This window comes from Phragmites australis, chromosome 9, assembly GCF_958298935.1.
Source record: "Phragmites australis chromosome 9, lpPhrAust1.1, whole genome shotgun sequence".
Classification (NCBI taxonomy): domain Eukaryota; kingdom Viridiplantae; phylum Streptophyta; class Magnoliopsida; order Poales; family Poaceae; genus Phragmites; species Phragmites australis.
The window spans coordinates 13,093,855-13,117,573 of record NC_084929.1 but is presented as its reverse complement, the minus strand read 5'-3'; positions in this window follow the sequence as shown (position 1 = coordinate 13,117,573).

Here is a 23,719-nt window from a genome sequence, read left to right as displayed (position 1 = left end):
AAAATTGTTCCGCAATTTCTACACCTGTTGTCAACCCTGTAGTTCTTTTTCTGCCAAGATAGCAAAATGGAACAACCTATTGGTAGTATTGTAATCTTTATAATCAACAAGGTCCTGAATTTCACGTCTCAACTCGGAGTAAAAACGAATCATGGTATCCTCATCATCCTCTTGTATACTACAATGAAGCATAGCAATTTGAAGCTCTTGATAGTAATCATGCACAGATTTAGAACCTTGATTTAAGCGCTGCAATTTCTTTTTCAATTCATATGTATAATCAGGAGGAATAAATCTATTGCGCATGGCACGCTTTAGTCTAGGCCATGATTCAGGTTCTAAGCCACTAGAAACTAAACCATTCCACCAAATAATAGCATAATTCGTGAACTCACAAGTGGCTAGTCTAACTCTATGCATTTCAGAAACCATATGAGAACTATACTTTTGATCAACCGTCATTTTCCAATTCAAATAAGCATCAGCATCATATGCACCATCAAAAGGAGGCATTAAAAACTTAATCTTAGAATAAGGATCATCGCAACCGTTGCGATTAACATTATTACCTCCATTACCTTAACGACGTTGTTGTTGATCACGACGTAATTGTTCAGCACGAGGACGTTGCTCAGCACGCGCATCTTGCCCAACAAAAACCTCACCATCTTCTTGGTCACCATTATTAGTATCATCATCATGTGAATGTTCATCATCCTGTGGTGGCTGTCGCAACTCAAGGTCGTTGACTCACGTGATGAGGTTAGCAATGCTTGTTCTAATGTCTGTCAATAGTCTAGTATGATCCTGCAAGGCTTTGTTAAGTTCATCCTTGGACACACATTCCTTAAAATCCGACAGAGAGCCATCACCTGACATGGTTAATAGAAAAAACAAAGGACAACACAATATTATCCCTATCAACTACTAGGTGGTGAAAGGTGGAATCACACACACTCAAGCGTCTTACCACGCTATTACAAATGTTCTTACCAACGCAGCAAGGAGGAACAACCGGTGACAAGTCTGGAAGCGTGGGATGATTAAAAGAGTGAACCTGTTCGGATCAAAGGAGGTGGACATTGGAAAGGCACAATATGGTAGCAAGGATTAGCAATAACTGTAATCAGATGAGCAAAGCTAAATAAATGTCCAAAGTATGAATCACAGTTGCTGGTCTATCACGTGTCCCTAGTCCTAGCACAACAGCTGAAACAAAGCTAAAAAGGATGATCAGAGAAAGACACAACAAATAGCACAATGATCTGGGTGTTCTCTATGTGCTCCTCTTTTTGGTCTTTTAGCATTAGTAGGAATCACGAATTTTTTTTCGTATTTTTTTGATATTTTTTTCTGAACTAGGAGCACACAAGAAACAACCACAGAAATTTTCAGCTCAAACGGATGCAAGATGTGGCCTATAGAAAATCAAGCACGTTCTTTGAAAAGCGTGCGGAAACTTCACGGCTCGAATACTCAATCTTCCGAGCCAAATTTGGGAAAAAAATTTCGACGGAACAATGGATGTAACTTTTTCTGTAGATGTCCGTAAAAAAATTTTTGCCTAATTCCGAGTCCGTATGAGAAAGTTATGGCCGTTTTACTGAACCCCTGTCGAGTTAGGGTTTTTTTCAAAGCACCTCTTGCAAAAATTGACCTCTTTAAGGTATTGCAAGCAATAGGATCGCGAAATGAACAAGGAGGGCAGCGGTGGCAGGGCAATTGATACAAGACAGCTTGCGACCTATCTAGGGTTGGCGTGGCAGAAAGTAACACAAGGCGGCTCGCGGTGGCAAATCGAGTAATGTGGTGGCTCGACTTGTTGGTGGGGATTGTGGCGATGGGATAGCGGCGTGATCAAAACAGCACGGAGCGTTGACTAAAGACCAAGAACACGACTCTAAAACCAGCAACAAGACTCGACCACGGACACAAACTCAACAATGCGCAACTGAAAACAAAAATTGCAAAGGCACAAAGGGTTCTAGGGAAGCGGAAATTGATGGAATTTTTTTGGCTTTTTCTGGACTCTAGGGGAAAACAACTAATCTAAAGGGGAAAAACGAAATTACCTAACGGGCAACCTGAAAATCTGATACCAGTTGATGAGTAATGTTGGCCTGATCTTCCAATAGGTAGCGATAAGTCGGTAGGTGGAGAACTCGACATCGATGATCCAAAGGCTTCGACCCGAAAAGATCGTCTCCCTTCCAATCACTACACCACAGCTCCGTTGGTTATCAACCATGTCACGCGGCAGACCTCGCCAAGAAGGCTCAATCCCTGCAAGCGTACCGAGAACACAAGCAAGAACGTAGAAGATGCAATCTGAAATATTACGAATAGAATTCAAGCACTCGAAGTCGGGGTTCCACAAACACTTGCGGCGGCCTAGTCGGTCCAGAACAAGAGCGAAAATCTCACAATCTGTGTGTAGATCAATATCTAAGCAAAACCCAACCCTAATTAGGGCGGCGGCTACTATATATAAAAGACTAGGGTCAGCCAAGGAGCCCTGGACGCGTCCTTAATGGACTCCAACACGTTACACGGCCCAACGGCCCAAAAGATGGTGGCGCAGCACCCTGATAGATTCTGGATGTCCACTTGTTTCGATGATTCCTGTTTACTCAGAAAGAATTTGGATATGGGACCAGTCCCATTGGAAAGCTTATCTCCTTAGCTTTCCAACCATGTGTAGAACGTCAAAAACGGAGTCCGTATGCGTCCTGGACAACGATTTTAGTGCAGGCTGGTCCTGGACTCCGAATTGGACTCGAACTTGATTGGACCTCCACCTTGGCTTGGGCGCCCTTGCTGTTCTTCTCCCGTGTTCGTAAGTAACAATACATCATAATTATTCAGTAGCATTCCATCCTTATCAAAATATAAAGGAACACTAAGGAACGAGCTCACCTCATGATTTAGTTGACGTGCACGAGCTCGTGTCAATGGACCTATTGTTGGAGGAATACTCGGTGTGTGTGTATCCGAAAGAGTGATGTCCTCATTATTATGGTTCCTATACATACATGTTCAAGTTGTGGTTTGCAGGGTAGAAAGGTTTTTTTTTGTTAAGTATAGATGCTCACACATATGTCTAGGTTGCTTATCGCATGTGTTTTGCTTATCCTTATGGCCTACTCTTGCTAACAGCTCAATGCATAATTCTTGGAGTCGAGCTATGTATAAGTGCTCTATATGGTTTAAGTCTTGCGAGTACCTTCGTACTCATGCCTGCGCTTTCAGGTTCTACTAGTGAGGGTTATGCGGTGTTTGGCTACTTTGTGCCCGCCAATGCAGGTGGTGGACAAGAATAGTGCATCCTACTTTGGTGAGGTGTAGCTTTTGGGGTGGAGCCTAAGGGCATATGACTCCACTCTCCTTTTGTTGTTGTTAAGGTTTTATCTTCCACTGCGTAGTTTCTCTTTGTGTAAACTGTTGCAAATAGTTGCATGCTTAAGAACTTGTAATATAACTTTAATTACTCGCTCTTTCTTAAGCTATGTTGTGATGTACATGTTGGAAAGGCATGTGTTTCGATTTTGGGCACAAACACGTGCCGGGGACTACAGGGACTACAGGGACTACAGGGACTACATTGAAGTTGTATTTATGAATAATGATCCTCCTGATAATTAATTAGAATACTTTAGACGGTTCCTCACATCGCGGTATCAGAGCTTGGTTTAATGAAGTAGTCTAAAAACACTAAGTAACTCACTAAAGTTTAATTGTGACTCTTCCTGCAAATATGTATGAACATGCTACATTATGCATCTAAGTCTAATGTGTCACAAACAATAACACTTGAGTGGCATGTGTCCGCTTGTGTGGTTCATTATTATGATGCATTTGTGAGTCATGTTGCATCGACGAAAAGGACAAGGAACGCATCCTGATGCCGGTAAATATCGGGGGCTCAGCCAGTGCAAGGCAGGGGCCTGGTATGTTCCGTAAGGCGATGGTACGGGAAGTGCATATGTTGGCAGCAACGTATGAATTGTCACTTGTGCGGCAAGATGCACCAGCACCGTTCGCGCTACTTATTCTTTCTGGCGCGAAGGGTGATGATTGGTTATGTAAATGCATGTGATCTTGATGTTTGTTGTGGAGAGATGCGCTCGAGAAAGAAATGGTAGATAGGAATCAAGCATGCATTCATTGTTCCTTATTGGTCATATGCATACATGTTTCCATATATAAGGTATTAAGGGTCGAAGCAAATGATATCTGGCGAATGCTTTTAGGCTATGTCGGAGTTTGACTTCCCCTCTTCGTATTTTCATTGCAACAGGATGAGAACCCATCATAGTCTTGGAGACCTTCCTGAGGGTTCTAACAAGAACAACTCTCCACCACCTCCATTGCCAAGCATGGCAGATGTGCTTGTGCAAATTGAACAAAACCGTCAAGCTCAGATGGCATTCCTCAAATCCCTCGTGCGTAACATAGCCCCTCAAGGAGGAGGTGGAGCCAGATGCCGAGATGACTTCTTGGATTTCCTTAGGACTCAGCCACCCACCTTCATGTGTGCTGAGGATCCTCTTGATGCAGACCATTGGCTTAGGACTATCGAGCAGAAGCTTTCTCTCCTCAGATGTGAAGACCACGAGAAGGTGCTTTTCGCCGCCCATCAACTTCAGGGTGCGACGGGTGCATGGTGGTCCAAACTATTTGGCCATGCACACCACCAACCACCGGGTGTCTTGGGCGGAGTTCCGCCAGGTATTTCATGATTATCATATTCCCAAGGGGACAATGCAAATCAAGAAGCGGGAGTTCCTATATCTTCAACAACGGGGCAGATCTATTATGGAGTATGTGCAAGTGTTCAACCACCTTGCACAATATGTGCCCGACGAGATCAACACTGACGAGCGAAAGCAATATTGCTTTGTGAATGACCTCTCTCCCAAGATGCAAGATCGCTTGTCGGCTCATGAGTTCACCGACTTCAACAAGTTGTTGAGCACCTCCCTCACCATTGAGTTCAAGGTGAAGGACCATCAAGAGGAGAAGAAACACAAGAGGGTTCTGTCACCTTCCGTGGGTGAGACCTCTCAATGTGCCCGCATGGAGAGTCAACCTCCAGCATCTCATATGTCAGCCTCGACTGCTCCACAGCCGATGTGGATAGTACGATGCTCGTCGCCCTCCGCTGCCAAAAAATCTCGAGAAGCTACCTTGGCCACCTCCTTGTCCAGTTGTCACGGTTCTTGAAGAAAGCCTTCTTGTTCTTGTTGTGCCTGTCGTGTTCGTGGCCACAATCTTCCTTCGTCTTAAGCTTTAGGCAATCAGCCTTGAAATGAGTGGTATTACCACACTCATAACAAGCCTGGGAGCCACCTCTCCTATAGTCTCTTCTATTTTTGTAGAAGCGGGGGAACTTCTTCATGATCAAAGCAAGATCCTCATCATCAAGTGTGACCACCTGCTCCTTAGTGATAGAAACCAAGGAAGACAAAGCAAAGCCATTGGGTGAAGGATTAGCACAAGAAAAGCCAATTCCAATAGGACTACCACCACAAGGTCCTGAAACCAACACCATGTTCTGAGACAGGGTGTTTCGTAGGCTACCCTTGTTGCCTTAGCGATCTCGGTGTACTTGAGCTTACTGAAGTGTTCATCACAAGTCAATGTGTCATAACAGGATGACTCTTCAATCCTCGAGATCTTCACTTCCCATATGCTACGATCAAGAGCATAGAGAAGCTTGATCACCCTCTCATGATCTGAGTAAGGCAAAACACCATTGGATCTAAGGTCGCTAATAATTCCATCAAATCTAGCAAACATAACATCTAAAGATCTCTAGGCCCTTGCACGAACATCTAATATTCTTGGTTGTACATGCTCTGAAGCCGAGCCTTGATTTGGCTAGTGCCCTCACGGAAGATACTAAGATTAGTCCAAATCTCTAGCGTAGTCTGGAGGTGCTGGACTCTGTCAAACTCATTACAACTCAAACTTATGAACAATATATTTTGAGCCTTGTTGTTGGTTTCATATTTTCTGATTGGGACTTGAGTAGTACTAGTAGTAGAGATCTCATAGTCGAAGTATACAACCTCCCATATTGCACTTCCTTGTCTTAGAAGATAAGCCTCTATGCATACCTTCCAATAAGAAAAGTCATGATCTTGAAAGAGTGGAATATTCTCATGTCTCTTCGTTATCGCCTATGGATCACAAAACTGGTTAAGGTCAACAAGTGACCAAACTGGCTCCGATACCAATTATAGGACCAAGAATGGCGACTAGAGGGGGTGAATAGGTGCCTAAACAAATTTCTTTTGAAATTGATGGTCCTGGAACCTTCATGGCTTAGCTTCACCTTGATGCAAGCTTCATGATGATTCCACATGCACTCCATCCTCCTACGATTTTTGCGACCAAACCGGGAAACCGCCTTGTGCACTTCTCAAAGCAGGACTCACAGCCACTTGGTTACACCTTAAGCAAGTCTTACACTCTTGATGTGTGTCCTCTGTCTTGCGATCTTGACCGCCAGCAAGTCTCTCCTGCTCTTGATCCCTCCGGGCTGTCTTGTCACTTGCACCGGCATCCCCTTTGCTTGACTTCATCATCACACCATCTTCATCCTTCCTTCCATGCTTTGATTGACCTCCATGTGCACAGCTAGGATCACTCTCCACTTCGCTCGGCTTTCTTGATCGTCCGGCACCAAGCTCTCCGCTTAGCCCCGATCTTCCTGCCATTGGCCACCAGGTTGCATCCACTACCTACACACCATAAGACAAGCAAATATGAATTTACAACACCATTTAACTCCATCATAAGTTAGTCGAAATCAAAATCCCTGCAGAAATGACAATTCTATAAAAAATCGTGAACGCCAAATGATTCGGTGTTCACTCCTCCTGAGCACCGGATCATCCGGCGTGTTCAAGTCATCAGACTGGCCATCTTACAATCCCCTCTATAAGAAATGCTCCGGTGTGCTATTCATTTCATCGCGGGACCATCCGACGTATATATCTTCACTGGACCACCATTTGCATCCTCTCCGCAAGAAATGCTCCGACGTATTCTTCAGCGTTTACATCTTCCATTTTCAGATAATCCGGTGCATGTAAGTCCACCAGAGCTGATTTGCAACCTCTCTGCAAGAAATGCTCTAGCGTTCACTGTACCCATCGCTGGACCATCTGGCGTGTACGTCAACTTTTGCTTTTGAGTTGAAATGCTCCAGCGTGTACTCTGTCTGGACGCTAGACCATCCGTGTGTTCAAAATCCCAGGAGCTGGACCATTCAGCGTGTACAATTTTCCTGGACTCAGAGACAAACACACCAACTGCATTTTCTCTGCACTTTGGTTAGTGATGATCGAAATCGTAGTACATATATATGCTTATATAATCCAACAATCATCAAACCAAATCAATACACTTATCAATCACTCATCATAAATAAACCAAGGCACATTTTCACTTAGTTTACCGTATATTTTTCTGGTTTAGTAGTCATGAGCATAAGGTTGGCATGGACCTTTTAGAATATATCCTCTCCAAACTGCATCTTGATCATTGGCATCGTAGCTTGCAATAGATAGTTAAGCCTAGATCATATTCGAGATTATCAACATTATAAACTAGAGGTGGTTCTTTCTCTTGAGTTGTCCCTTGAGCCACAATCAAAACCGAAGGTGGTTCATGTTCTTGAGTTTGCCCTTGAGCAACCAAAACCAAAGGTGGTTCCTGTTCTCGAGTTTGCGCTTCAGCTGCAATCTATTTTGCCTTTGCTTAACGTTTCCAAAAAAGTGACGCAATGTTTCTGTTCCTCTTCACGTCTTAACAATTCTACAACAATTTCACAAATTTCAATCAGCAACAAATCTAAACAAATTCCTAGTTCATAGTTCAGTGAAAGCTGATTTTTGCCATGTGTAACATGTTTACATACTAACAGAAAACATTAAGCATCGCATGAAGGAAAGAAAAATGCTATAGAATAGAACAGAATCGAACATCAATGACTGCTATTAAATTTTACTCTTAGCATGAACAATTACAATGAACTACCGGGTTGACTTTGTATAAAAGGCCTTGAGCCATGGCTGCACAGTGCACCATGGCTGGTCGGCTCTACTTGCCCTTGCTGACGGCGAGCGGTGGCCCAATCAAGGGATGGAGGAGTTCATACTATGTTAGAATATCACATTAGTAATGGGTGATAAACATCATTAGTGATGGTTCTCATACCCGTCACTCAGAACGTGTCACTAATAATGACACATGTAACGCCCAGTTTTAAACGAACAAAACCGGGCACAACACATGTATGCCAGGATCAAGTTTCATACATGTGCTTACATCATTAGTAATATCATCACAGTGTCTTTATTACAACATCGTATTTAACTTAATACAAAAGGACCCGAGGGTCTAAAGAAAACACAGTAGGGAAACTAAAGGGGCCTTCAGCGCCAGCGGCTCCATCTTCCTCAGGCGTCGACCGGGGGCAACACAGCCTGGAACAGCAGCTCTGGGTCGAAGTCGTCGTCGAAGACTCCAGCTTCATTGCCGGCTTCTGAACAGCGGTAGGATGCAGGGTAGAGGACAACAAGTGTGAGTACAAAGATTGTACTCCACAAGGGTAGGGAAAAACATGATATGCGGCTTATGTCAAGGAATGGACTTTGACACTAGCTAACAGCACTAAGCAACTATGATCTGCCTATGACTCCAACATCAGGCATCCTATTTACTAAGTGAAAAGACACGACTATATCCAAAGGTTCGACTCATCGGATTCCATCCAACTACCAAGACTCACTAGATAATTCCATTACCTGGCTACCCCAACTTACCATACCAAACCCTGATCCCAACTAATCCTGAGGAAGTCCAAGCTCGCTCTTATCTGTGAGCACGGCTGATCGACCATATTGACACTCTGCAGAGTTTGCACTGCTTTCCCCATGAGTCGTGATTCCCTTGTTGCTCCAAACTTCCAGGGTGTGGAGTCGGGGTCTCACTACAAGGCCTTTACAAAGCTCCCTCTAACCCGCAGGCACCCACTGAGGTTTCACCGCTAACAGACAATTACATTACTGAAGAAGCCCCCTCTTGTGCCACTTATACCGACCTATGGTGCCCACTAAGCTAGAAGGTGACTAATTAGTTGGCCAGGCCGTACCCATATAGGTCTCGTGGTTGTGCGGACAAAACTTGGTTACATGCCCAAGAACCGGTCCTTAGGACCCCACACAAATACAAACACAAACATGCCATAGGCTCCACCTCAAACCATCCATTCTGTTGGGGAAAACCTATACCATGTTGCTACAAAAAGATTTACCATCTCCCAACCTTGTTGCATAGTTCATTAATCAATATTAAGATTTCCCAACCAAGACTGCGCTAGCATAAACTATCCATTTTCATAACACGATGAACAACGGTGACAAGGAAAATATTGATTCAAAACTAGTAAACCCTAACATAGGATTCATGTTTAGACAAGCATGCATTCCGAAGGTTAAAAACTACACCTGCAATTCTAAAATAGGATAAATATGCTCAAGGACACTTGCCTTCGACAGGGTGCTGCTCAACGTCTTCAAACACTTGATCTTGCGGATTCTCGAACTGATCACCTCCTATTCGACAGACCGGAAAAAGACATACAACATGAAAACCTAAGAACAGTACACCAAATAGTATAGAAACTAGATTTAAAAAAACCATATAAAAAGATTCTACACGTCGCTACGAACATTTGGGCGCGAAAATCGCCCACATCGGAGCTACGAGCAAAAAGTATTGAGCTTTTGAAGTTATAGGGGCTATTCTGCAAATGTTACTTGAATTTCAGAGAATTACCGAATTGTTTTTATACTGAAAACCTTATTTATAAAACAAATCCAGGGGTTTCTATAAAAGTACAGGCCTTTTATGAGGTTACAAAGAAGTCTAGGGGCTAAAGTGCAAAAATACCACTTTTCCCGAATTAAAACAAATATAAATCTGACTGGGTAAATGGATGATGATGTGGCATTGCTACATGGGCAAAAAGGCTGAGGTGGCCGGCTTATGTGGGCGATGAGGTGGTGGTTCTTTGCCGACTGGGATTACATAACACACGTGTCGCAATGGAATTGGTTAGGCGAAGGGGTATTGGTGCATCTAATCTGGGCCATCCATCTCGGATCCGACGGTGGGAAAATGAGGGAGCTCAGACCGGCGGCGCAGACACGGCGGCGGCCGGCCGGCAGCGGCGGAATGGCCGGAATCACGCAAACGGTCACGAAATACGACGGGACAACTTTCAAACGGAAGAGGAGCTCACGAGGAGTGCATACCAAGGCTTCACAGTGGCGGAGATGGTCCGAGTGATGGCCGGTGACGGGGAAGAACGGGCGGCGGCCTTAGAGCTCGGTGCGACGACATTCGGCGGCGGGAGAGACACCGAGGAGCGTCAGGAAGCGTCGCCCGGGGTCCTGCGACACAAAAGAAGCGAAGACCAAGGTCAAAAGGGGTTCGGCACGGTGAAACAAGGCGGCGGTGAGCTTCTCACCAGTGGCAATGGAGGAGACGGCATCAGGCTCGAATCCGAGCGGAAGAAAAGGGGGAAACGGTTGCAAAAAGCGCGGAACGTCACAAGGGAGACGATGGCCGGCTTATATACGAGGGAGGGGGAGAGGATCGGCCAGAATTTGGAAAAAATGGACGACGGCCATGGCTTTCAATGGCGTCGGTTTTCTCGCATTCAATCGAGCTATAGAGAGGGGAAACCATCGGGGATGAGGGAATAGGGGGCGTGGAACCCGGCAACGGTGTTTAATTGGCGAGATAGTGCGTGGGGCGGCTCGGATTTGAATCGGCGGTGGTGGATTTTGGGGAAAAATGGCCGGCGGCCGGAGGTGGGAGAAGCAGAGCCGCGGCTCGGGTGGAGCGGCTCGGCGCGGGGCGGCTCGACGCGGGGCCCGCCAGTCAGAGAGGGATCGGCGGATGAGGCCGGCTCGGGAGCGGCTGTAGGCTGGCTCGGCCGATGGGCCGGCGCGGGGAAGAAAAGACGGCCCACGAGAGAAGGAGAAGGGGGAGGGAAGATGGGCCGAGGGAGAAAGAATCAGCCCGAGGGCATTTTTCCTTTTAGAAATTCTTTTTCCAATTTGATTTTCAACAATTTTCAAATAGGGGTTTGAACGAGCGATTTCTAGTGAATTTTAACAAATTTTAACAAATTTATAAAAACCTTAATGCATCTCTAATGGCATGAATCCATCAAACATTATCCTAGGACAATTTAAATTTAGATATTAATTTTCCTATTGAACAAAATTGCAACCACCTATTTAATTTCTAGCAAAATTTTAAATTATTGCAAAAATTGAAATTTGGGGTGTTACAAACCTACCCCCCTTAGGATGAATCTCGCCCTCGAGATTCCGAAGGATCGAAGAAGAGATGGGGAAACTCCGTCTTCAGATCATCTTCTCTTTCCCAGGTTGCTTCTTCTTCTGAGTGATGCTTCCACTGTACTTTGCACATTCGGACTTGCCTGTTTCTGGTAACCCGTTCTGATATCTCAAGAATCTTAACCGGATACTCCAAATATGAGAGATCTTCTTGTACATCTAGTTCTTCTACTGGCAACTGTTCTTCGGGAACTCTTAAGCACTTCTTTAACTGTGACACATGGAACACATCGTGTACTCCCGAGAGTTGAGGTGGTAACTCAAGCTGGTAAGCTACTTCTCCTCGTCTTCCCAAAATCTTGTACGGACCACTAAACCGAGGTGAAAGCTTGCCTTTAACCTTGAATCTGCGTAAACCTCTGATTGGGGATACTTTGAGATATACGAAGTCTCCTACTTTGAAAGTTAGTTCCCGGCGTCGATGATCTGCGTAGCTCTTTTGTCTTGACTGTGCTGTTTTCAAATTATATCTGATCTCTTGCACTTGTCTTTCTGCTTCTCTTAGGACGTCGGAGCCAAAAACTTGACTTTCCCCAGTCTGATTCCAGAACAGCGGGATTCTACATTTCCGTCCGTATAGGGCTTCAAAAGGGGACATCTTGAGACTAGCTTGATAACTGTTGTTGTACAAGAATTCTGCATACGGTAGATTCTTGTCCCAACTGTTACCATTCTTCAGTGCACATGCTCTCAACATGTCTTCAAGAATTTGATTTACTCTTTCTGTCTGTCCGTCAGTCTGCGGGTGGTACGCTGAGCTGAAATTCAATCTTGTATCCATAGATTCATGCAATCGTTGCCAGAATCGTGAGGTAAACTGGCTGCCATGATCGGATACAATTATCTTGGGTACTCCATGTAGACACACAATTTTGGACATATACAATTCAGCTAGCTTCGGCCCTCGATAGGATTCTTTGACTGGAATGAAGTGAGCTACCTTTGTCAGACGGTCAACAATGACCCATATAGAATCATATCCCGATTGCGTTCGTGGTAGACCCACTACGAAGTCCATGCTGATTTCTTCCCACTTCCATTCAGGTATTTTTAAGGGCTGCAGCAGTCCGGCAGGTCTTTGGTGTTCGGCTTTGACTCGATGGCAGATATCACACAAAGCTACATGTTCTGCTACTGCACGCTTCATTCCGTACCACCAATACTGATCTTTGAGATCTTGATACATCTTGGTACTTCTAGGGTGGATAGAATACGCTGAATCATGGGCTTTCTTTTAAGATGGTGTCCCGGATAGACTTTATGTCCGGAACACAAATCCTGTGCTTGTACCACACTGTGCCTTGCTCATCTTCAGAAAAAATCCGGGGCTTTGCCAACTTTGATGAGCTGCTTAATTTCCAAAATCTTTTCATCTTCAAGCTGACCCTTTCTTATTTCTTGCTCAAGCGTTGAGTCTATTTCCATTGCGACCATTTCGGTGTTATACACCATTCCCAGATTTAACCTCTCAAACTCTTTGCATAACTCGGGACTCAATTGTTGAAGAGTCACTGCATTAATTTGAGACTTTCTGCTCAGGGCATTAGCTACTACATTTGCCTTTCCTGGGTGGTAGTTGATTCCTAGATTATAGTCCTTGATAAGCTCTAACCATCTGCGCTGCCTGAGGTTAAGATCCGGTTGAGTAAAAATATACTTCAAGCTTTTATGATCAGAATAGATCTCACATCTCTGACCAATCAGATAATGCCTCCAGATCTTGAGTGCATGGACCACTGCGACTAGTTCCAAGTCATGCGTCGGATAATTTTCTTCATGTTTCCTTAACTGTCGGGACGCATATGCAATGACATGACCTTCTTGCATGAGCACACATCCCAAGCCTTGATGGGATGCATCACAATACACCGAAAAACAGCTTTTGAATATCCGGTAGAATCAAAACTGGTGCTGAGGTCAATCTCTTCTTTAATTCATTGAAACTAGCTTCTCGAGCTGTTGTCCACTTGAACTCTGCTCCTTTTTCTAGCAATTCTGTCATTGGCTTCGCTATTTTGGAGAAACCTTCTATAAAACGACGATAGTATCCTGCTAGACCCAGAAAACTGCGAATTTCGGATACATTTTGCGGTGGCTTCCAATTTAGAACATCACTTACCTTGGACGGATCTACGGACACACCACCTGCTGATATGATATGACCAAGGAAAGGAACTTCTTTCAGCCAGAACTCACATTTGCTCAGTTTAGCGTATAACTGGTTTTCTCTTAGCTTCTGTAAAACCATCCTTAGGTGTTCCTCGTGTTCTTCTTCGCTCTTGGAGTAGACCAAGATGTCATCAATGAATACCACAACAAACTTGTCCAAATATTCTATGAAGACCTTGTTCATTAAATACATGAAGTATGGTGGGGCATTGGTTAATCCGAAAGACATCACTGTGTATTCGTACAGACCATATCGAGTAACAAATGCTGTCTTGGGGATATTCGAAGTATGAATTTTCAACTGATGGTATCCAGATCGAAGATCAATCTTGGAAAACACATATGCGCCTTTCAGCATATCAAATAGATCTTCAATGCGGGGCAAAGGGTACTTGTTCTTGATTGTTACTTCATTTAGAGCTCGATAGTCTATGCACATCATTTGTGTACCATCTTTCTTCGGAACAAAGATTACTGGGGCTCCCCAGGGTGAAGAACTGGGGCGGATAAACCCTTTGTCTAGGAGCTCTTGGATTAGTTCCTTGAGCTCAGCCAACTGATTGGCATCCATTCTATATGGCCTCTTGTATATAGGAGCCGTTCCAGGTACTAATTCAATAATGAATTCAATTTCTCGATCAGGGGGCATACCTGGCAAATCCTCCGGGGAGACGTCCGAAAATTCACCGACCACCCTGCTATCTTTCACTGCGTTGGCTTTGTTTAAACTGGCGTTGATAGCTGACTCTGTCGTGGCTTGGAACTCCACCTTGGTTCCGTCTGTATGGGTCAACTGAACCGTCTTTGTAGCACATCTGATGACTCCTTTGTACTTGGTTAGCCAATCCATTCCCAGAATGATATCAATACCCTTGGACTCCAGGATAATGAGGTTGGCCAGAAAGTCTACCCCCCTTATGCATATACCTATTTTAGGGCATACATGCCTTGATTCCATTTCTCCTCCAGGAGAACTTACTAGCACTCGATTTTTCATTAATGCTCTTGGCAATTTATATGTATTCACAAACTAATATGATATGAATGAATACGTAGCATCGGAATCAAATAACACTGTTGCAGGATGAGAGTTGGCAGAAAACATACCCAGAACCACGTCAGGAGCTTCCTGGGCTTCCTCCACTGCAACATGGTTGACACGACCATACATTGCATTTTGGCGAGGCTGCTGCTATTGATTGTTGCCCTGGGCCTGGCCTTGCTGCTTCTTGGGACACCTGTTGGCGAGATGCCCAAAGTTGCTGCAACTGAAGCATGAACCAATGTTGCTTGACCCTTGGCCGTTGCGGTTCTGCTGCTGTGGCTGGTTGTTGTTGGGTCACTGCTGCTGCTGCTGGAAGCTGGGACGAGACTGCTGCTGCTGCTGCGGCTGCACTGGCGGCTTGAACGACCCTGTTCCCTGATTTGGCATCTTCTGCTGTGGCCTCTGCAGCTGATGCTGTTGTTGCTGGTTCTACCCTCCATGGCGGAACATCGGTCCAGTGGCAGGGGCGTTGAAGCAGGGATGGGTGTTACTGCCAAAGGACTGACCCTGCAGATAGCGCTTGCGCTCTTCACCCAGATTCTGACGCTTTTTCTCCACGATGAAGGCCCTATCTACTAGCTTCTGGAAACTAGGGTACTCATTGGCGGAGAGGGCATATTGTAGACCAGGGTGAAGACCCTCAAGAAAACAATCTTGCTTCTTCTCGTCCGTCTCAACATCATCGGGGGCATAGCGAGACAGTTGAGTGAACTTGGTGAGGTACTCCCTCACAGACATGGGGCCTTGCTTGAGACTGAGGAATTCCTTCCTCTTCAGTTTTAATTCTCTGGCGGGAACATGATGGGCACGAAAAGTGTTTTTGAATTTTGTCCAGGTAATCTCCTGGGGATCCTCGTGAGCAGCGGTGTAAGCAGTCCACCATTCCTGAGCTGGCCCGCTCAGCTGGTGGGACACAAAGAGAACTTTTTCCCTTGCATTGCACTGAGCTATCTGAAGCTTGCTCTCTATTGTCCTCAACCAGTCATCCGCCTCCATAGGCTCCACTGCCCGAGAAAAAGTGGGTGGTTGGGTGCTCAAGAAAGTCCCGAACCTGGACTGCAGCTGCGGCGATGGTGCTTGCTGAGCTTGAGGTTGCTGATTGATGGCTTGGACCAAACCTTGAAGAAGAGTTAGGACTTGGTTGGCGTCCATGAGGGGTGGCGGGGGAGGAAGGTCGTTATTGTTGGCAGCATTGTTGTTGATGTTTTCATTGTTGTTGACAGTGTTGTTGTTGATATTGTCGTTGTTGTTGACAGCGTTGTTGTTGCGCCTAGTGTTCACCATCTATTGTTGCCAAGGTACGGAAAGCATAAGAAAGAGGCAAGGGCGGAAAGACAAGCCAAGAACAGATAGGAACTAAAGGAAACAGATAGAAATGACTCCCAACTATAATGTATTAACTGATGAAAATGTAGAGGGGAAACCCCTACATCACACCAACACACAAGCAAAGATCCAACTCATTACAAGGCTCACACTAAACAGACACAAGCACACACACAGACAAACAACATGAGTCTAACAATTTATTCTGGTAGGGACAACTTCCTAGCTCGACTCTACTCCTGACCGGCGGTGCCTGAAGGGCCTGCAACATCTGCCCGACGGAGCCTCTTGCGCGAAGGAGAGCGGGGCGGTGCAGGGGCGGAAGACGGTGCTGGGGGAGCCTCGTCGGGGTGCTGGTCAGGATCCTGCAGCATAATGTCCAGCTCGTAGATCATCTACTCATGCTCGGCGTGACGCTGGTGAAGATCCTCCAACTCGTCAAGTGCTCTGTCCAGCTCGGCGTAGAGGGCGGCGGTGAGGCGGACCTGCTCTCGCAGACGGAGATCCGGCTCGTTGTTGACGGGCGCGAAGATGACCTCCAGACTGCCTGACGGGCGCTACGGGAACTTCCCGAACTGTGTGAGGCGGAGGTCCTGTCTGTTCTCCCGGCAGAGAACAACCAGAGCCTGGCGAGCAGCGTCCTCGATCCCTGTCTCAAACGTAGCTCTGGGGGCGGTGGCGGTGTGAACTCGGCGAAGATTGTCGTCGGAGGGCTTCTCGAACATGGTCACCTCCACTGACCAGGAGTAACCACATCCTCCAAGCGGAACTCTAACACCTCTGAAAAGGGGAGCGTCGTGGTACCCGAGACCCTGCAGCAGGTACCACAACGTACGGGTGAAGTACCCGGCTAGCTGTACGTCAGAGTAGAACTCAGCCGGGGGTTGGTGCCTCCAGACTACACCAGCAGGAACCACCACGTCTGGGACCAGCACGCGCTTGCGTGGGGTGATCTTCGTCCGGGCCATCTAAAATTTTGAAGAAGACAGAAATTAGTAACCATTTTATAAAGAGCAAAAGACAGAGAAATGAAAAACTGGAAAAAAACAATTTTGCTAAAGTAGTTTGTACAAACATAAGTCCTTAGTACATCCAGTCTATCTAGGCTGCGTCCTACGGTCAACACGGCTCTGATACCACTTCTGTAACACCCAGTTTTACACGAACAAAACCGGGCACAACACATGTATGCCAGGATCAAGTTTCATACATGTGCTTACATCATTAGTAATATCATCCCAGTGCCTTTATTACAACATCGTATTTAACTTAATACAAAAGGACCCAAGGGTCTAAAGAAAACACAGCAGGGAAACTAAAGAGGCCTTCAGCGCCAGCGACTCCATCTTCCTCAGGCGTCGACCGGGGGCAACACAGCCTAGAACAGCAGCTCTGGGTCGAAGTCGTCGTCGAAGACTCCAGCTTCATTGCCGGCTTCTGAACAGCGGTAGGATGCAGGGTAGAGGACAACAAGTGTGAGTACAAAGATTGTACTCCGCAAAGGTAGGGAAAAACATGCTATGCGGCTTATGTCAAGGAATGGACTTTGACACTAGCTAACAGCACTAAGCAACTATGATCTGCCTATGACTCCAACATCAGGCATCGTATTTACTAAGTGAAAAGACACGACTATATCCAAAGGTTTGACTCATCGGATTCCATCCGACTACCAAGACTCACCAGATAATTCCATTACCTGGCTACCCCAACTTACCATACCAAACCCTGATCCCAACTAATCCTGAGGAAGTCCAAGCTCGCTCTTATCTGTGAGCACGGCTGATCGACCAGATTGACACTCTGCAGAGTTTGCACTGCTTTCCCCATGAGTCGTGATTCCTTTGTTGCTCCAAACTTCCGGGGTGTTAAGTCGGGGTCTCACTACAAGGCCTTTACAAAGCTCCCTCTAACCCGCAGGCACCCACTGAGGTTTCACCGCTAACAGACAATTACATTACTGAAGAAGCCCCCTCTTGTGCCACTTATACTGACCTATGGTGCCCACTAAGCTAGAAGGTGACTAATTAGTTGGCCAGGCCGTACCCATATAGGTCTCGTGGTTGTGCGGACAAAACTTGGTTACATGCCCAAGAACCGGTCCTTAGGACCCCACACAAATACAAACACAAACATGCCATAGGCTCCACCTCAAACCATCCATTCTGTTGGGGAAAACCTATACCATGTTGCTACAAAAAGATTTACCATCTCCCAACCTTGTTGCATAGTTCATTAATCAATATTAAGATTTCCCAACCAAGACTGCGCTAGCATAAACTATCCATTTTCATAACACGATGAACAATGGTGACAAGGAAAATATTGATTCAAAACTAGTAAACCCTAACATAGGATTCATGTTTAGACAAGCATGCATTCCGACGGTTAAAAACTACACCTGCAATTCTAAAATAGGATAAATATGCTCAAGGACACTTGCCTTCGACAGGGTGCTGCTCAACGTCTTCAAACACTTGATCTTGCGGATTCTCGAACTGATCACCTCCTATTCGACAGACCGGAAAAAGACATACAACATGAAAACCTAAGAACAGTACACCAAATAGTATAGAAACTAGATAAAAAAAACCCTATAAAAAGATTCTACACGTCGCTACGAATATTTGGGCGCGAAAATCGCCCACATCGGAGCTACGAGCAAAAAGTATTGAGCTTTTGAAGTTATAGGGGCTATTCTGCAAATGTTACTTGAATTTTAGAGAATTACCGATTTTTTTTTTATACTAAAAACCTTATTTATAAAACAAATCCAGGGGTTTCTATAAAAGTACAGGGCTTTTATGAGGTTACAGAGAAGTCTAGGGGCTAAAGTGCAAAAATACCACTTTTCCCGAATTAAAACAAATATAAATCTGACTGGGTAAATGGATGATGATGTGGCATTGCTACGCGGGCAAAAAGGCTGAGGTGGCCGGCTTATGTGGGCGATGAGGTGGCGGTTCTTTGCCGACTGGGATTACATAACACACGTGTCGCAACGGAATTGGTTAGGCGAAGGGGTATTGGTGCATCTAATCTGGGCCTTCCATCTCGGATCCGATGGTGGGAAAATGAGGGAGCTCGGACCGGCGGCGCAGACACGGCGGCGGCCGGCCGGCGGCGGCGGAATGGCCGGAATCACGCAAATTGTCACGAAATACGACGGGACAACTTTCAAACGGAAGAGGAGCTCACGGGGAGTGCATACCGAGGCTTCACAGTGGTGGAGATGGTCCGAGTGATGGCCGGCGACGGGGAAGAACGGGCGGCGGCCTTGGAGCTCGGTGCGACGGTGTTCGGCGGCGGGAGAGACACCGAGGAGCGTCGGGAAGCGTCGCCCGGGTTCCTGCGACACCAAAGAAGCGAAGACCAAGGTCAAAAGGGGTTCGGCACGGTGAAACAAGGCGGCGGCGAGCTTCTCACCGGCGGCAATGGAGGAGACGGCGTCGGGCTCGAATCCGAGCGGAAGAAAAGGGGGAAATGGTTGCAAAAAGCGCGGAACGTCACAAGGGAGACGATGGCCGACTTATATACGAGGGAGGGGGAGAGGATCGACCGGAATTTGAAGAAAATGGCCGGTGGCCATGGCTTTCAATGGCGTCGGTTTTCTCGCATTCAATCGAGCTATAGAGAGGGGAAACCGTCGGGGAGGAGGGAATAGGGGGCGTGGGACCCGGCAACGGTGTTTAATTGGCGAGATAGTGCGTGGGGCGGCTCGGATTTGAATCGGCGGTGGTGGATTTTGGGGAAAAATGGCCGGCGGCCGGAGGTGGGAGAAGCAGAGCCGCGGCTCGGCGTGGGGCCCGCACGTCAGAGAGGGATCGGCGGATGAGGCCGGCTCGGCCGATGGGCCGGCGCGGGGAAGAAAAGACGGCCCGCGAGAGAAGGAGAAGGGGGAAGGAAGATGTGCCGAGGGAGAAAAAATCGGCCCGAGGGCATTTTTCCTTTTAGAAATTCTTTTTCCAATTTGATTTTCAACAATTTTCAAATAGGGGTTTGAACGAGCGATTTCTAGCGAATTTTAACAAATTTTTCCACGCAATAAAAACCTTAATGCATCTCTAATGGCATGAATGCATCAAACATTATTCTAGGACAATTTAAATTTAGAAATTAATTTTCCTATTGAACAAAATTGCGACCACCTATTTAATTTCTAGCAAAATTTTAAATTATTGCAAAAATTGAAATTTGGGGTGTTACAACACATTAGTAATAGGTTTAGACCCATCACTAATGATGGTCACCAGTGATGGGTCACAATTGAGACCCGTCACTGACATGTGTCTCCTATGGTCTGAGCAGGCTTATGACCTGTCACTGATGACTATCATTAGTGACGGGTAGCTTTCTTCCCATCACTTATGACTCAGTCAATTGTTATGGGTAGCTTTGCACCCTGTCAATGGGACTCGGTCATTAATGACGGGTGGTAAATGCACCTATCACTAATGACTGAGTCATCAGTGATGAGTGAGGTTACAACCCATCACTGATGGTACTCTTTAGTGATGCATGACATTTTCACTCGTACTAATGTGCTCATCCCCCGAAGGGTTTTACTTGTTTCCTGGCTGCATCCTAAAGCAATGTCAGGATTAGGTAGCCGTCTTCTCCTACAAACAAGATAGTACATATCCAGATATCAACTTCGAGATCACTCATAACATTCATGCCATAATCACCATGCATTTCAAGATATCCACATTTAGGGACCAAAGTCATGAGATATCCACATATTAATAATAAAAACGTAAAACGACGTAAGTTCGCATCAAGATAACTACAAATTACTTAAGTCACAAAGGGAACCACAAATTACATAAGTCAGTACACTATCTCCCTATAATAGAAATCGCCTTGCGAAGAGATGAATTTAGTCATTATGAACGAGGTGATCTATCCTCAAATGTTGAAGAGTGCAGACTCCTCGATGTTGCCGTCCGATAAGTTGAATTCTTGCTGAATGAAAGTAGTTATGGAAAAGTATGCAATTAGCATGAGCAAAATCATTTTACATCAGACATTAGTAATGAATGAAAGCCGTTATGAAAAGACTATGCAATTATCTTACATATGGGGATTTCATATACTTTGCTGCCATGGTTAGCACCATGTGACACGCAACGTAGAAGCCGCAGGCGTTGCCTGATGGTTGTTGGTGGCACTAGAGAGGGGAAAACCATCAGTTTGAAAGAAGAAAAAAAGGTCTTATGTGTCAGTGTGCGGAGCTCCTTCGAATCGTACTTTAGATCACAGCGCATATAGCTATCAAAAGCTCTACATGCAAAGAGGGATCCATTAGTCAACATTTGGAAAAAGTTTGAAAAGTTTAATATGTAACTTAAGTCATAAAGAACTTACTCTCAAGGATTTGTTTGACCAAAGTATAGTCACATTCTCTCCGTTTGCCGTTAGGTCCTACTATGTTCCTGATGAGTCGAGGTACCAGACTAAGTTCTACTTGGGGGCAATGACCAGTAAGATCCAATGGTCACCTATGTGGTGGGTGGCCATTAGGTAGTCCTTCTTCAAAAATTGGCTCATTGCCCTAGCCACATATCCCACAATGAATTCCCTTTCTTGTTCCATCATAGAATTAATCATAATTTGTGCGTCAAGGAATCTGAAGTGTTCCTTCCTTGATTCTTACACCAAGTGTCTAAAGATAAGAAGTTAGTTAGATTGGAGAATTAGTGGTAATAATTAATGAATGTCTAGTTTGAAATGGCCTACAATGTCAAGCATCACAATAACCCCATGTCCATGCCATCGAGGTTGAAAAGGTCATATAAATCATTGAAACCCAAAAAGAAATAGCCGTCCCCATTCAAGAAGTGATGATTTTGGTACTGGATGACAACGCAAGTTTCTTCGCTCTACAACATTGCAGGTAGTAATTATGCAACTCGACACAATATTGTCCTGCCCTCCAAAGTGGATCTACCAGTAGTAAGGGCTTCCCAACCTGGAATTTTGGGTTAGCCTTAGTCCAAGATGATCCTATATTACACTTCTTGCCGATTGAGTCATTACAAGAGGACTTGGACTTCTTTAGTAGGGTGCTTCTTGGACCCTGGATTGGACTTCTTTTTCTTCTCTGGGCTACCCCAAGTTGCCTAGTTGGAGATGGTAGAGTGGGCAAAGGCAACACAAATGGCACATCTCGAGGCTGAGGTTGGGGCAAGGAACACGGTGCACATGAATGTCCAGGCGAATCGGTCCTAGATGGTTCCATATGAACCAAGATGACCCCCCTATTCCATTCAATCCTTTGAAGATAAGCTTGACCTAGTTTTTGGATCTCATCATTGGGGGCACAGGCAAATCTGTGTCCACAGTATTGGCATGTACAAAATCCACGAAGACCACAACATAGTCGGGATGTATCGGGACCGTATGCAACACCTAGACCTCTGGATGCACCTGGCCCTTTGCAACCATAATTTGGTAGCCACCAGGTCTTATGACTTAGGAGGCTCTTTTCTCTTGCTGCCTTCCTCCATCTCGCCACTCTCATTTCTATGCTTGTATCGATAGGTTCCACAAACATGACATTGATCCAAGTATGTATTTTTTCTATTTCCACAAAACAGGACATAATCCTCCTGACATGTATGTATTTTTTCTATTTCCAATCCCAAAGGACAAATTATCTTCTTCACGTCGTAGATGGTCTTGGGCACCTTGGTCCCCTCTGGTAACAACGATGGGTTGCCTTCAATTGCAGAAGCGTAAGCACCACAAATAGCAGTGTGCATGTATCCTTATAGTCAAGATAAAATAGTGTATTCGAGTCTCGCACTAGTTCTTGGAATTCGCAAAACTCACCATCACTATACTCGTCGTGCCCCTCAGTATTGTGCACCATTTTGTCTACATTCTCCACCAAATCCATGCAGACATCATTGAATGCTAATATGTCTGCATCCCTGAGATAATGATTCATATCACCGGCTGGCGAGAGACCTTGATCCATACTACCGTCCGGAAGGACCTGATCCATTTCCCCTTCATTAATGCATTCCTACCGTGTTTGTTCCAAATATGACACCTCTCTTTGAATCCACTCCTTAACAAGTGATTGTACTTGTTGTCTGGTTTGAGAACTTCTTCTTATTCTTACAAAGCATAGCATGAACACCACATTGTCGTTTTACCCCGACCTTCAATATTCGCCACCGTGGTACTCATGAAAGACTTCACCCCACTCACGTATTTCTTAAACTAAATTTAGTTTTAGATATAATTAACATAATTGCATAATATACATATCAAGATTTGAGAGAAGGAGCACAATTGTTGATTCCAACTCAAATCCTATAATCCACCAAATAAGAACAAGAGGAGGAGGAAAGAGATGTGCATGTCAACCTTCAAATGCAAGGGGGACAATCCACATATATCAATACTTGAGAGAAAAAATTATTGGAATAAACCCTACAATCCATCGTATATGAGCAAGGAGGAGGAGAGGGGGGACAGGCAAACCTTCAAAGGCCAAGGGACAATCCAAACTTCAAATCACCAAGATTTGGTTGGTCCTTAATAGAATTGCCAAAAAATCACCTTCCTATGCCGAGCAACAGATGGACATACACTATCTGGTCGAGCTGCTCGGCGTGTAAAGTAATAGTAAACATCACTCATTAGTGATAGGTGATAAGGACACCCGTCACTAATAAGTGAGTGACAAATCTCATCACAACCCATCATTAATAAGCGGCCCCGG